Source organism: Lepidochelys kempii, chromosome 5, assembly GCF_965140285.1.
Source record: "Lepidochelys kempii isolate rLepKem1 chromosome 5, rLepKem1.hap1, whole genome shotgun sequence".
In the NCBI taxonomy this organism is placed as follows: Eukaryota; Metazoa; Chordata; order Testudines; family Cheloniidae; genus Lepidochelys; species Lepidochelys kempii.
The window spans coordinates 110,630,142-110,646,575 of NC_136384.1; the positions used below are offsets into that span (position 1 = coordinate 110,630,142).

Genomic DNA, 16,434 nt, shown 5'->3' on the forward strand with positions numbered 1-16,434 from the left:
TCTGACCCAATAAATTTAGAGCAGAGAATAGGAGAACAGAATATTTTAAATTCTTTAATAGACAGACCATCCCCCAAACAAAATTTTTAAAACTCTAAATATTTCATATTAAAAATTAATTTTACTGTTAAAAACACACAAATTACTAGACAATAACTTGCAAATAGCTATGTTCTGCATTACTCTGTGGTTTTAACCAACTTTATCTGTGCAAGGGAGAAAGTAAATAATATGCTATACATTCTGAATATACAAGTTTAAAAATATTCTCGTATTGCACAAGGAGTTTAAACAAGAATTATTAGGGCTACATTAACAGTGTATGCGAACCTGCTTCAGGAAGTGTTGCCTTTGTCTAAAACTAACACCAAATAGCCTGAACCATCTCTAACTCATGTCTATTTGTAACTGATCTTGCAAAGTTACATGCAAGTAATTAAATGAAAAAGCGCTAGCAGTTAGTCACAAGGCAACATAGCAAGAACATTTTACTTTTGTAAAATACATTAATAAAATAAATTTACCACAAATAGAAAAGCAATGGTTACTTGCTGTTTTTGTGGGCATATTTAAGTGTATACAGCTTTCTGTGGCTGCTGTTGTAAATATTTTAATAAAGCAATTTATAACAGCATATTTTAAAGGCTTGGGTTGTTGTTTTTTTTTCTGGGCCCATTTTAAACATCCTTTAGATATTTAAGTATCTTTAAGTTACACAACAGGAACAGGGGATAGAACTTTGAGATGAGAAGATTTGGAATGCTCGTGTTTCCTATTAGTTGAAAGCTGCTCACAGAAATGAAATTAAAAAAAAACCCTCTAACAGCAATAAAAAAAGTAAAATTCAAGTCATTTTCCCCTGGTTATGTCTTCGTACTGAAACAAAGCTGCACGGAATGGACAAGCAATCATTGATCATACTTGTACCAACAGATTGCTAAGCATTGGAACACTTTTGTAACATACTTTAAAAGACCCAGAATTAGTAGTGCTTGTTTTGAAACACTGTTTTTAGGTGTGTGTGTGGGGGGGGGGGGGGGGGTTTAAAAAAATCTTTACATACTCAGAAAGTAACTTAATTTAAATGTATCCAGTGAACAGCTACAGTAGCAGAATCATCACTGGGAAACAAAGGGCATTGTGATCTAACTAATAGCCTTGTGGTGACCTTTGAGATGCTGACTGGTCTGTCAAGCTCCATCTGCGATATTCACTGCATAGTTAAAGGAAGGGTTATTAACTGTCATAGGGCTTGGAGACTGAAGGGTCACTTGATCCTCAAACACAACATGGCTTTAATTCACTAAACTTGAGAGGCTCGGTCCTGTGAAATGCTAAGTGCTATTGGTGGAGGGCACGCAGTGCCTTGCAGGATAAGGCCCTAGGATCATGCCAAATGCAAGCAGCACAACAATATCACATTTCTTGGTTTAATATTTTCATTACACAAAAGAAATGGGCATCATGTTATGTGTGCTCTTTACCCTTACCTGCCCACCTTTGCTGTTTATTTTGGAGGCAATCAATAGGGTAAAAATATGGGAAGATATGGGATTGTTGACAAGTTGCACTTTACACACACTTAAAAGGAAATCTCAACATTTTCCAAATTAGTTTTGGCCGGTGTAGGGTTAATGCATGCAGCATCTGCCTGACCACTGACTCAACAACTTCAGATTTTAAACACACAACCCTTGTTCCACTACTGGATTTAACAGGGAATGAGAAGTAGAGGTGACAGCAATAATGGGTCAGAAGAACTACTCACTGCTAAACTGCTGCTTTACCAACTGCTTACAGTAAAACAGTCCATTAAGAGTTGCCCTTGGATTAAAGACAAGTACGTAATTTCAAAATGACATGTTTTAACTTGATATTTTGCTAAGGATGGGCACTCTTACAAGCTCATAAAAAAATGAAGTGGTTTGGTGGAACACTAAGGATTAATGTATATGCCCAATGCCACTGTCCCTCCTTTGCAAAAAATGTCAGCCCGGAAATATCTGACTCAACAGGTTTATTTAGAATAGAAAGTGAGATTTTTACATGCATTGCTTTGATGCAATGAGAGCAGCTGCATTGAGTTCTCTCAGTGGTTTGCAAAACCCAAATAAAATGCTCGCTCTGTGTTTTAAAAGGTACTGTGCAAATGTGTGCCACCCACCCAGTCTGGAATAGCTTACATTTCACCATTTTCAGAAAAGATAAACATAGCCGAGAAGGAAATGATAATGTAAAAACAGCTTGGCATGTGAAATGAGGAAAAAGCACTGTAGACTATCTGGCGAGGCAAAGCACACAAATGTTATTTTGTGAAAATTAATAGCATCTAAAATGGTGTTCCCCTCCCTGCTCTCTCCCCCAACCCCTTGCCCAAATTAAAGATATTTTATCTAATTCCTAGTTGAGAGGTTTCTAGAAGTGGTAAGTCACAGCTGTGTTGACATTGAACTTCTTGTACATGGCATACCAACGTCATACTGACACACTTTACAGATGCTTCGTTACAAGCAGCACCAGTCACTTGATTTGAAAATACCTGAGTTAACTGTAAAACTGTTCATCTCTGGTCTTTTCTCCAGTTAACCTCTCCTTTATAGTTTTGGAAATAAACCAACACCTTGTTATGTTTAGACTACAGATATCTGCATTCTGATTGGAATTTGACACTGACCAGTGGTTCAACTCAGTGATACCCCAGATATCACCTAGGAGCACCTAGGACCCAGTTTACCCATCATTTTAACAAGACTTTTTTCCTTTTGTTCCCACAGAAATCAATACCACAATGACCTTCAATTTAAAATACAAAGTAATTAATTACCTGTTCTGTTGAAAAATGTTGATATCTGATTTGCCTGGAGAATTTCAATTATGAGCAGACTAGTTCTTTACATGCCCCCTTTAATACAATAGACAACACCAGAAACCTAATTCTGCACAACCTAAATGGTTTGTTTGTTTTTTAATAAAGAGATATAAATATTTACTCTGAAAACTTACTACTGGAAACCTCTCTCTCACATGACACATCTCTTCTTCATTCAATGAAACCACAATCCTCTACATGGACAACTGTGACATCACAATTGATATGGAAATAATTGGCATTCCAACATTATATATACAGCAACTTAATCATCTAAAAGGGAACTTTTCAGTTTCAAACATGACATTTTAAGTCTGCATTAGAATTAAAAGCATTAACCTGCAAAAGCCAATAATAAGAAAACTTAGGACTTTAAGAGCCAAATTAATCATCATGATATCTTTTGAGGTATGTAATTATTATCCCCATTTTACAGGTGAAAAATGGAGGCAATGAGATTAAAAGACTTGTGTATGGCCATCCAGCAAGCCAGTGACTGTCTCACGTTTGGGTTTCTGTGTTTTGTTCAAACACTCAAAAACATCCCTAACATCTAAAGCTTTAAGAATACCGTGAACAGAATGGAGCTAACCAGCAGCCACACTTACCCAACCAAGACAGGCAGGGATCATGTTTCTGAGAGCTGTATTAGAGCCAACTAACTAAAGAAGGTATATATAGCATAATTCAGCTACCAGGGTTAAAGCCCTACAAAAAAAAAAGTCTGTATTAAACATGGTTGCAGCTACCATTGTGTTTAGAGAGTCTTAAATACATTCCCTGAACTACTTACACTGATGCAGGTGTTAGTGATATCATCAATGGTGGCACCCTTATTTCAGGTCTAAACAGGAAAGGGATAAAATAACTTTTTCTTTCTTTAATAATCACCCATTTATTTGGGGCTCTGTGAAATAAATCAATGAGAGTTTTGCAACCAATTTCAGTGAAACCAGCAGAGTCCCCCTTTTTGTAAAGACTATCATTGATTATATGAATGTCTTGAATTCTTAAATCTTTTTTAAAAAAAAAAGCATGTCAAGCTATGATGAGGAGAAACTCTTTCCAATAGATACTTGTAATGATTACTACTACTAATACCAAAGAAAATGTATAACAGTTAATTTACTCATTTTTATGATGTAAATATCCAAAAGTTCACATCACTCTGAATGAAAGAAATACCAGTTTGGGGACTACACGATTAAATTGAAGATAAATAGTTCATGAATGGACTAGTTGGATTTTCTGTAGATTTGTACAGAATCTACATTAGGCTGGTTAATAAGATACATTATTCATGTACTTGATTCATTAAAAAATTATTTATGAGGATGCAGTATTATTTTAATGTGGAATCTCTGCATAGAGGATGGGGAAGTATTGTGAGCCTAATTGAAAGGAGAAAAAAAGGGTTTACAGGATGGATAAAGAGCATGTGGATGAGATTTAGTCAGGTAACAGTTGTGTGATAAAAATCAAATATGGGACATAATGGGATAGAAGGAAACATATTTTTTGTGCAGGGAAGGATAAATCATATGTTCACAGCTGGAAGTTCTGTGGATCCTTATTTAGCGAAGCAGCTGCAGCCACTGTTTCGCCACATTCCCACATCAACAACAAAATGGTGCCACAGAAGAGAAAACACGTATCAGGCTCCAGCTGCTATCTGCACCCACCTCTCCTCTCCTACTTCCCTAATGAAACATTTACTCAGTTTTCTTTTCACAGTTGGTGGATGTACAGAAATGTATATGTTAGAGATTGCATAGACTCAAAATGCCACATCTCTGAACACGCCTGAACTTTGGAAGAGGTAGGGGGCAGTAGAGGAGAACAATTAGGAATAGATCCTGATTTTGCAATTCCATACTATTTCCATCATTTCATTTATTTAAATAATTTAAACACACACACACACGCGCACACACACACAAAAAGAGTACAATTTAAAAATGTCTTTGAACATTATTAAAACTGATAGCAATCAAAGGAGTAAAGTGTTTATTGCCATATTCAGATTTCTTTTAAATGGCTTCCAAATTTGCAAGTACAATATTGTACCCATAATGAATTGCAGATAAATTTATATATCTGACTTTTGTATTTTCAGGCATTGGAACAAAGCAAAAAGAGGATATGGAAAAGTATGTTTTTCATGTCGAAGGAAGTTTCACGTAAAAGATGCAGAAATGTTGCCTGTAGCTTTTATTTTTCAGGCCTCATTGTTCAAATCTATTTTAGCAGACCACCAGTTAGACAAAATATTTACTTCCACTGGATTTGAAAATATGTTTCATTACTCAAGTACATGACTAATATATAAATGTACATACATATGTGCTTATATATGAATCAAGTTTTCTTCCAAAGTGAAAACATTTGGGGAGCGTTCATCAGTCAGGTAAATTAAAAAAAAAAAAAGCCCAGCAGACATTACAAAAATCAAATTATGATACCAAGTTTCTCTTGCTCTTTAACATAACTAAAATTTTTAAAAACTTGGATTTTAAAGGTGACAATTATGCAAATATTCCATTATTCAAAAATAAACATAAATACCTCAAAAGAAAAAGGAAAAAAAGACATTTCTACAGTTCTTTTTCCTTTCATTGCATACTTCTGCTATGCCTTTACTAGGTATGAGTATCTGCCATAAGGTACCAGCAGGCATCGTGTCTGAATAAGAATTGTAGAACCGGGCCCTTAGACCAATTCTCCTCCCGCAATACTTCCTTTGATTGGAACGGGAGCATGGTTAGGGACTTTGGCCAAATCCTCTGGTGTATAAAATGGTGCAGTTCTACTTTGGAGCTGCACCATTTTACCCACCTGAGGATTTGGAACACCATGTTTTTGTCTCATATTAGTGAAATGAATGTTTGACTATTCTCTCCCCTAAGAGAGGAGACAGCTTAGCAAAAAGATATTTCTTTAACTAGACTGTCAGGTAGTTTGATGGAGTAGGAAGTTCACAAACCACTTTTTACTGTCTTTATTTACAATGCTCTTGCCATACTCTAAGTCTGACCTTTTACTTGTCTCCTTCGGTGATTAAGCTAAGGAGGAACTAATGGGACTAGCTCCTTTAAAAGAAAGACATTTCTGCTGAAAAACAAAAGTAGCAGTTTCATTTGAATTTTTATTCCTCAAATTCCTGTAAAAACAATGACATGATTCCTCTGTAACAAAAAGTTTGGAGGATTTAATTTTGCTTGCAGTGTAAATTCACACTCTTTGTCTAAGAGGTCTTACATTTGTTAACATTTCTAAGCTGCTGCTGTTTTATCTTACATCTGCCAAGTGCTATTTCTATATCACAGCTCTTTTTGCTGAACTTTATTTTAAAAACCTAAAGAAGGGTATACAGAAATGTTATTGGGGAGGAAGGGGAAGGTTTATTTGCAAGAGAATGAATCTGTGTTTCCAGTTCTCTTTTTACTTTGCTGTTTATTCCTGTGATGAAAATGGACACCTTGCAAAGGAGCCTATAATGTATTATGAAATTCTGCAAAATGGTTAGTTCTATTTTACACAGATTCTTTTACCTAGAAGTGTGTTAAAAATTATTTTACGTGTCTTCGGCATTGGTGGAGATGGGGGGAAGAGGAGTAGAGAGATCATTGAAATAGGAATGTCCACATGGCATGAGACAGAAAGTCAACTATACAATCACAGAAATTTCTTAATACAAAGACAGTATTTATTGTGCAGCTAAACAACTCTTCACTTATATATTTTCTGGGTTTCTTCTTATTAAAAAATTATATACATGAAATAAAATCAAATACTGTAGCGAGGGGCACCATTTACGAGGGGCACCATTTACGGCAAACGAACAGACAGATGATGCCATGTTATATTTCAGTAAGAAATACAACAACCTAGAAATCTATGAAAATTATGACTTTTGCATGAAGTAATATGGAGTTCCTGATATCCACAGACTTTATCATAATGAAAATAATCTCATCAATCTGCTCAGTCTCTCCTTTTCTGGGCTGAACACCAGTGTTAAAACTGATCGTCTGATGGACAAGGAGGAGTCTATTAAAAAGAACAAGACGACTCACTATGATGAGAGCATTATTCTTGCAACATGCCTACCTGCATGAAGCCAGAGGTTTTGACACCCTGAGTCTGTGACTGAAACTGGCTCTCTCCCTGATGTTGATGCTCCACTGCCTGATTTTTGGGGGGGAGGTTTTGCTACAATACAACTAAATACAAAATGCAGCCAATGTGCTATAAAGAATGTTTTTAGTTATCTACTCTTCTCAGATTAAGGTGTAGTTTGTGGCACATTATAAAGCCCCTAAGAGTCAAGGTACTTCTTTATGGAGTTTTGCACAAGGGCACATCAAAGTTCTATGATTAACTATCTTTTCTTCTGTTCTGTTCAGAGAACATTGTACCCTGATAGACATGTAGTCAAAGAGTAAAGTGTTTTATAAATCAGATATTTAGAATCAACTATAATCTGCTTAGACACCAAGGTTAGCCTTACGTTCAAGACATATAGTGATTAAGCAAAGGGGCTTTAAGATTTGGAGTTTTACAGAAAACTAAATAAAGCACAATTTATTCCTGCAAAAAGAACAGAATATTAGAATCCTCATAATCTAAAGCAGCACGAATGAACAAGTTCTGATACAGCTAGTGTTCTTTTTTTGGTTCATAAAACAATAAACCTGAGAGTTAAGCTATTTCTTTTCCTTACCTGATTCCCCCAAGCCCCTCCCCAACATGATTTCTAATTTAAAAGAAAAACTAATATTAGATAAAGCAACACATAATTTGACAGCCTACCAGTTAAATTCTGACAGGGTCAATAAAATGAGAGCTTGCAGGAGTCTCAGCTGAGGAACACTTTCATGAATGCCCCCATTGTGTAAACTCTCTGTATATCCTGCCTGCAAATGACAGTCATATGCCACCAGCTGCAGGAGGCATTCCAGCAATGTCAACTGCTGTAGGGCATTTAATGCAGGGTAGAATGGTGGGTTCATCTTTTTATTTATGCCTTATTAGGGCAACAACAGCCACTTCAACTAATTTTAAGTATTATGCTTTTAAAAGTCTATGATATTTATTTGGAAATCCAAGAAAATATATAATTAAAGTCTTGCTAATGGAGCCTCTCATTTTAATAGTAGTTTTATTATATAAAGCCAGCTGGAAGTAATTATTTCTTTCCAAGTATAGTCTTCATTAATTTGTGATCCCTCTCTCCCCCTCCCCACCCCATCCCCAACACACACCAACATCTACTTCAGATGTTCTTATCAAATGTCTTGAATAAATTCTCTGGAGAACAAACAGCCACTTAAGCCTATCTCAATTACGTTGAAAGACCCACACCTCCTATTCAAAATATAGCAGGTACCATTTCTGAGGATACCTTTTCCACATGCCTTCCACTTTCCCAACTATTTTAAAGGTGTCTGTCTTATAAACTGATCTTTTAGAGAGATTTATTACAACTCAAAACAACTGTCACTCAGTACATGTACTATCAATTAAGAATCCAGTCTGCACACATGATGTCAGGTTTACATTTTAAATTATTTTTGAACAAACTCACTGATGCCCAAGTTTGTTATTTGCTGCCTACAAGGTTATGACAAACAAATCTCTTTTTAATCAACCTTTTCATTACATTTTATCTTCTTCCTTGTTTTTAATGTTTTCACAAATGAAAATGAATGCTCATGTTTTTGATAGGTTGGGGTTATTTTTTTTATTATTTTAAACAGTAATAGCAGCAACACCTTGCTAAAGCTAGATTCTTCCTTTTACAAAGTAGAGATCAAATTGAGCTGCCTTTCAGCACCCTCCTATGATAAGCCATGGCATCTGATCACACATTTTTATCATGCCTTCACTCACAGGCACACTTACATAGCAAAACACTGGACTCTTTGCATGTCATCACCTAAATACCTCTAGAAATGACATTTCCCCTCCCTCACCTCTTTCCCCAAAGTAATTTAGCACCAAGGTTGATGTATTATTTCTATTACTTCTAAACAGCAGATTTGTATTAATTTTACATCAGAGAGCAACAGATAAATAGGAAAAGAGAGGAAAAGGATGGTGAGATAGAAATAAATTAGTTGTCTCTCATAAAGGGACATTTTACCATCTTCCTTACACAGAGGCAACAAGATCTCAAAAGCTGTCCCTGAGAAAGCAGCAATAAAACAGCAGACGAGTCCATAAGGCCTTACGCATTGTGAATGCATGGGGTATTGGATATGCTAAAGGGAAATCAATCCTTGTGTAAAAAATGTGACGTTTATATCTATGCGTTTTTAATGCAGAAGCAACAAAGAACTCAGAACTTTTAAAAAGTCAAAACTGGATATCATCTGGAAGACTTAATAGAGATACCAGCTTTTTGGGTGGGGGTCACTATTAGAACTATGCAAAACGTGGTGATTTCAGTCGGCAGGAGTTCCTGCTAGCTTTCCCCCTCCAATTTTATGTTATCACCTTTCATGATATTGCTCATTCCCAAGTTTCATTTTGAGGGTTTCTGGTTCAAAATCAAAATTTCAAAAGGAAACTGAGTGGACCCAACCAAGTTTTGCCTGGTTTCTGGTGTATATCATGTAATACTGATCTCCCTTATATAAAAAATCATAGATAGGCCCAGGTTCCCTCAAAAACTCAGACCTGACTAGGTTCTTTAACTGTGAACCTAGAAAAATCTTAAGATTGTAACAAAACAGAGAACTAGGAGATACTCACCTGGTTTCAGATTTCATTGAGAAAGCACTGATATCTACCTTTCTAAGGTTTTTGTTTGTTTGGTATCTATATTTGAACACCAGACAAGATTAAAAGACACAAACGCTAGAAACAAAGAGATGTTTTTCTTTTTCTACATGTGAAGGGCCCTAATTTGTGAGCCATCCACAGATTAACTTCAGGCAAGTTCAACACACAGAAGGTCTACAGGATTGGACCCCAAGTCACAACTCCCACTCAGAGGACTAAACTGCTGGCACTGGTGATTCTATTATTAAACTATACCCTGCCCTGGATGCATGACGGGGACTTAAGCAGACATCAATGGTAAGTACAGGTTTGAATGGGGGTGGCCTTTTAGATAGTGTTTTACTCTTATTAGTGTTCAGAGATTGGATTGATCATCCATACGTCATTCTCATTTAATTATATGAAGTCGGAAGTGTTCCATTCCAGAGGCGGTGTGCTCTTTAGGAAATATGCTAGGAAGTTAAGAGAGAAAATATACATATTCAGAATCGATTAATTCGCTGTTCTCTGAAACTTTGAGAGAAAGTTGTCGGTCTGTTGTTAAAACAGAATTTAAATTAATAAATAACTTTCTCGGCAGATTGTCTTAGGTTAAACTGAGCTGATCAAAATTATTGTGGGGAGGAGGAGGAGGATCATAGCTTTTTTCCCCCCAATATCAGACACAGTGGTCATCATTAAAATCCCAAGACATTTACCACACCACTCAAATTCTACTATAAGGGGCACATCATCAAGGGGTAGATAGACACATCACAGCATTTGCCTTTACTGAGGTACTTGTGGCATTCACCATATTTAAATAAGAAACATCTCAAATGCCACACGCGATTTACCTTTGGGTGATGATGGTAAATTTCACTTTTAATGATAGGCACTATGTGCATTTCCTCACTTCCCATCTTGCTTTCCCTAAACTAGCATTATTCATTTGACAAGAAAACCTTACTATCCTCTGCATTCTTTTATGAACACAGAATCTTGTCAACAATCATAGCATTTTCCCTTCACAACTCCAGGGCCCTAGAAGTTGCAGGTGACATCCTTTTCTCCCTTTCCACGAGTATATGGAGAGACAGCCGCAGTAGAGGATGGGGAGGCCGCAGCTTTTCAACAGAATGAGAATGGCATCAACAGTATGTTGCTGGCAACAAAGCAACAACATGAATCAAGCAGTTCCTAGATGCCCCACCCACTGATGGAGACTGCCTCTCTGTGGCAGAATGTTATGTGACATCTGCTACCACTTGCACCATTTCCTTTACTGTCAAAAAAGTGAAATCATATAGAAAACAGTCTTCAAATATGTCAACAGTGGAAAAGAGGCAATCAGATATCGCAGTGGTGAGCGCAGTATATGAACCTACATTGAACAGAAATAATGCAGCAGATGCCTGCCCACAGACTGAGGCATGACTATTATTTTAGATGTTATTTGGGAAGAATGCCGTGCAGCTGAGGATCCCACCCTGCTGCTTAGAAAAACTGTAAACAAAAGCAGTATAAAGCTCCTTATTTAATAAAGCTTCTTTTAAAAAACCAACCATGAATGTACTAGGGTTTTAAAAAAATAAAAAAGCTTTCAACATATATTTTGGAATGACAGCTTTCTGAATTGTAGCATAACATGGCTATAGTGATTCTCTTTCTAAGGGGAAAGATCAAGGGAAAACAACAGTGGAATTCTCCCTCTCTCCACCTGTCTGTTTCATCCTTCTTTTTTCTTGAGGCCATGTGATTTACCACCTCTTGGCTATAGTTGGAGCCCCAAGTTTGGATTTTTTTCTAAACTATGAAGAGCCATTAGACTACAAGAAAAATCATTCTACAAAAGCAACAAGCACTAGTGTGTGAGAAAACAACTGCAAAAAGAAAGTGACACATAGCATACACGCTGAGTATTTCTAGTAAGAGTAAAACTCTCTAAAGCTTTTGTTTCTGATTGTAGTTTATGACGGCAGTTCTCTATCAGTGTACAGAGTGTTCCTCTGCAATCAGCATACTGTGTCACAATGACCTGGCAAACGTGAATGCTTTCACTATCACTACAGTCCTTGCAATCTTGTCTCAGCTGTGACCCATTCACTTTTGCCCCAACTTCTTGGAGATGCTTTACTCAGCATCTAATTAGTTAGGGAAGAATTTTCCTTGGCTCTTAACACTGACACAGGAGTAGGAGACTCTGCTGCTGTAATATCCCAAATTTGTCCTGTCACTATATTAATCAAAACTCCATAAATCTATGCATGAATAAATAACTGCTAAAATACACACAGTATAAATTTGAAAACATTATATACAAATATGTAATGCACAATACATACAGAATATAGGCTTCTAAATATGTATTATGTAGGTTTTGTATAGTTGTGCGTATACAAAAATTCTACAAGGTTAAACAAATATATGATGAATGGTATTTCAAGATAATCAATATAATCAAATAAAACATCTAAAACACACACATTTGCAAAAAATATATCTAGAAAAATATACCACAGTTATTCAACTACAGGTAAGTTAGCCTGCAAATAATAAAAACAAGAAAAGAAAGAGCTCACTACTGTTGTAGTTTTAAACTGTATACCACTCATGTATCTGTTTACCTACCTACATGCATGCATATGACGGTGTATGGTACACACAAGTTCAGCTTATATCACACACCGTATCTTCTAGTGTTCCTATTCTTGAGAAAAAAAAAACTCGCAGGGACGTCATCATCATTTATTTGTGAATATAATATGAAATGCTAGAATGATGAACTATAATTGAACTATAATTGTTAAAAAATTACAAAATTAAAACATATATCTGAAAAAGGTAATGTAACTTGAGAGACCTTTTAATGCAACAGACTAAAACTATATGCAATTCATATCAGCACAGAGATACTTATCCATACACAGAAGAAACTATTGTGGTAAACTTGTCTTTAAAATGATTTTTAAAAAAATACACCAAATAACTATTGTGAGCAATAGTTTGTGTCACTTATAGCCAGCGTAGTATAGTTAACAGCCAATTGTGCTAGCAAGCGTTGATCTCCTCAAAAAGTGTTAATAGTAAATCTATGTATGCAATTTATAGTGTGTTAATATCAAGTTAATAATCTCTGCATATATACGTAGATTAAAAAATATCCCGTGAGGGTTACAGTAAAATAGTCAAGCATTTTATATGTGATAACATTGCATACATCCCTTTTAACCAGCAAATCAGAAGTATTCAAACAGCAGATTACCTTCAATACATATGTAGTCAGTCATAGCCACATTTCTCTTTTTAAATATCAATTCAATAAAACAGTTTGTGTGTCTATGTCTACATTAATTTGAGAAACTGTCAGATTGAGAGCACTAGAACAACTCACAATAGTCACTGCATATTGGAGACAATTTCACTATAATATGAATTTGTATTTCAATAATAAGTATTATTTAGCACTTTCATTGGAATAAGCAAGATTTTATGTGAGGAAAAAATGGACTCTACTATATCATATCTTGGTTTAATAGATGCTTCTATATTAATAAAAGTCATTGATTTAATGTTTAGTTTTCTTGCTCTGCTCCTCACCTATCTAGAAGTGATTTCTCTGGTGATAACTAACACATCATGCTAATGAGAGAATCTAATGTACAATAGAAAAATGTCACTACTAATAATATTTGCATGAAGTTAAACAAAGCAACTGTAAGAGAATGTCAGACAGTTGCTCCTTAATAAGATACAGTTACACAATGAAATTATGCTGTTAATTTTGTTACATCATTGAATGAATCCTAAATTACTATATAACGATGCACAGACCCATTTATAACAATAATATACTCCTTTTCACTCTTGTGGGGAAAAAAACTTCAGGAAAAGGTTTCTTCTTTTTATGTGAAACAGGTTAAACATTCTTCCTTTTTAACACAAAGGTAAATGTCTGGCATTTTGTGTCACTGTGGGTTACAGCCATTGCTCTCATGGTCTCATTTCAGAAATGACTTAAAAGTATTTTAGAACATTACAGCCCCTAAGGTAACTGGATGAAGAAAAATGACATTTCTTATTCTGACAAATGCACAAAACATTTATGAAAGCAGAAAATCCTGCTTTTTTTTTTTTTCATCAATCAAAACCAGGCCTCCTTTTCTGTTGTTAACAAGCTCTTGCCAGACTAAAATGGGCAGTATGTGCCCTGGACTCAACCAGATGAGCAGGGAAGGGAAACCAAGGGTTTCTGGCCATTCTCGACCTGTCACTGATCAAAGTGACCCAAAGAAGAACTTTCAAAAAGTTAAGATTTATGCCCTTTGAGGTTATCAGCTATTCTTCTGTACACAGAACAGGATAATCCTTTTAAAAGAACCATACTTTTATATTGAAAAAAAGATGCATAGACAGAACGATTCAGTCAAATGGCCATGTTTTAAACTTCTAGTAGATAATTTAGAAGTTGTGTTTCCCAATCTCTCCCACCCCAACAAAATCTAAATTTGCTCTGGAACGTGATGTCTGATTTTCCTGCACCAGAGCAGATTGTCACACAAACAGAATCAAACGTGTTCATCAAAGAAGGAATGCAAACACAAGAACTTCTATACGTACTGATACCTAAATCTGGATGATCAAATCTAAACACACTGACATTTTCACAGTACACTTCCGCGTAGTGTCCTACTACAAGGTTTTGCTATAGCTGTTGAGAAAAAAGTTCTGTAGCATGCAAATATGTAGCTTTCCCAGGAATATTGCAGGTGTCTTTCTAAAAATTGCTTTTGTTGTCCTGCTCTAGTCTTTGTACCAGAACCTGCTAGAGACTGATTTATAAAGGTGGGAGTTTGGGAGGGCGCGGGAGAGAAGAAGAGGTTAAAAAATGTGCAGAAAGCACAGTATTTTATTCAGAACATATAATACCACCTCTGCTGTTACTATGTATATCTGCAAAACTTTCACTAAATATTTCATTCAAACCTACGGTAAACTTTCTCTTGCGAGTGAAGTGCATCTGATAACGAAATATAATTTGTACTGTGAACAAAAATTTATCTCAAAGTCTAGGCATGAAAGGTGAAACACCTCTATTTTCAGAAGATGGATGCTAAAAATTAAGTCATCTTATAATGGATGAAAAACAGATAAATGTGATACTCAAGATTTAATGTTAAGAGAGAAAAGAACATCGACACTGTCACACGTTTGCAGCTGCACTTGACAGTTTGTGCTCACAGTCTGCACAAGCTGATCTAACAAATTTAACGAATCAGAAAGATGATAAAATGTTATCCTTTAAGAGGGGGATTAATGCATTACTAATAACTCACCTCCTCTGAAAAGCTTGGTGAAAAATGTGTGCGAACTGAATGTATTTTAGTTCATGATAACAAACAAAAACATCTTATAAAAAAATTACGAACACAATGCTTGAACACACAAGTGAAGTATAGACTTTTTAAAATAAATCTGTTCAACATTACCAGCTTTACAATGCTACTGTGTGTATTCCAGTGGAAGGATTCACATTGATGCAGCATCTGCCATGCATTTAGTCATATGCTACATATCTTCCCCCCTCCACTCCATGAAGAATATAAACAGGACCATACATATGTCCAGCAATGCACAGAAGGCATTTAACATTCTCAAGCATTAGCATAATTAATACTTTTTCAAAAATGTAACAGCCTCGTTTATGTGCCAGTTTTTCCTTGTCTATCAACTAGTTGTCTCAAATTCTTTGCATCTTCTACCCTGTGATGTCCTTCATTTACTTTTGTTTTCTTCTGTTGTTAGTGTTGAATATTTTCTAGCACTCCTGAGACTACATAGATCTAAATCTGTTTGGATTAGGTCTAATATGAAACATGCAATCTAACACTATCTATGTGGTGCAATAGCTATTTATCAATTGATTGTTATCTGGATCTGGTTATGTTAACTCTTTTGTAGCTGAAGGGGAAAGAACCTATCCTACAACCCCAAATGTCTAACCTCACTACTGAACAAAAAATGCAACACAAGTTATATAACTGCTTTACATTCTATTGCTGAATATCAATAAAAACCAATGTGTGATACATCAAGTATATATGCATATACCTCATATAACCTGTGCAGCAGCAGTCATATACTTCGTAGCACACAGTACATATGAAATGTGCATCTCCACTAGGAGATGAACTTTTTACTTTCAAGAATGGGACATCAGACACAAAGAGTTGCTTATTCATCTTATGTTGATTACATTTCTATACCAGCTTACTGTATCAGCAGTAATCAGGGTCCCTCTACAGGATATATCAAAATATACCTTACTCAGATACATTCATCCTGCCTAAGCTACGTTGCTAAAAAACTCTCCCCTAGACAACTGCTATAGATTACTATTTTCACTGTCAGGTTTTGTGTTTATCAAAAATGTTCTTTTATAACTAATATTCATGATTATTTTCTTACTATAAGCTATAATAAAAAAACTGATGACACTACCTTCTCCCTTTTTGTACAATACAATGCTTTTTAGGTAAATAGGAGTTCATTCATCTCATTTCCTGCATTATAAATGTCTAACTAAAAAGCACACATCATTTAATAACTCCTCTTTTGGACAAGGAAGTACTTTAGTTACTATTGCTCAGTGTAGGACCATAACTGGAAACTACTTTTTAAAAAGTCAAATCATCTCTGGAAAGGGAGGCACCCTGTTAAAAAGCTTCAGTTTGAACTTCCCTCCCCTGCTTGAGCGGAATCCAAGATGAAAGTTTCTCTTTTTTTCCTTTTTTCACCCA

General features: G+C 35.6%; 1 protein-coding gene across 1 annotated transcript in view; it reads right to left on the minus strand.

The window, feature by feature from the left end:
- The window catches only part of BNC2 (basonuclin zinc finger protein 2), a 393,119-nt gene that overhangs the window by 260,923 nt on the left and 115,762 nt on the right, over window positions 1–16,434 (minus strand). The window lies entirely within an intron of this gene.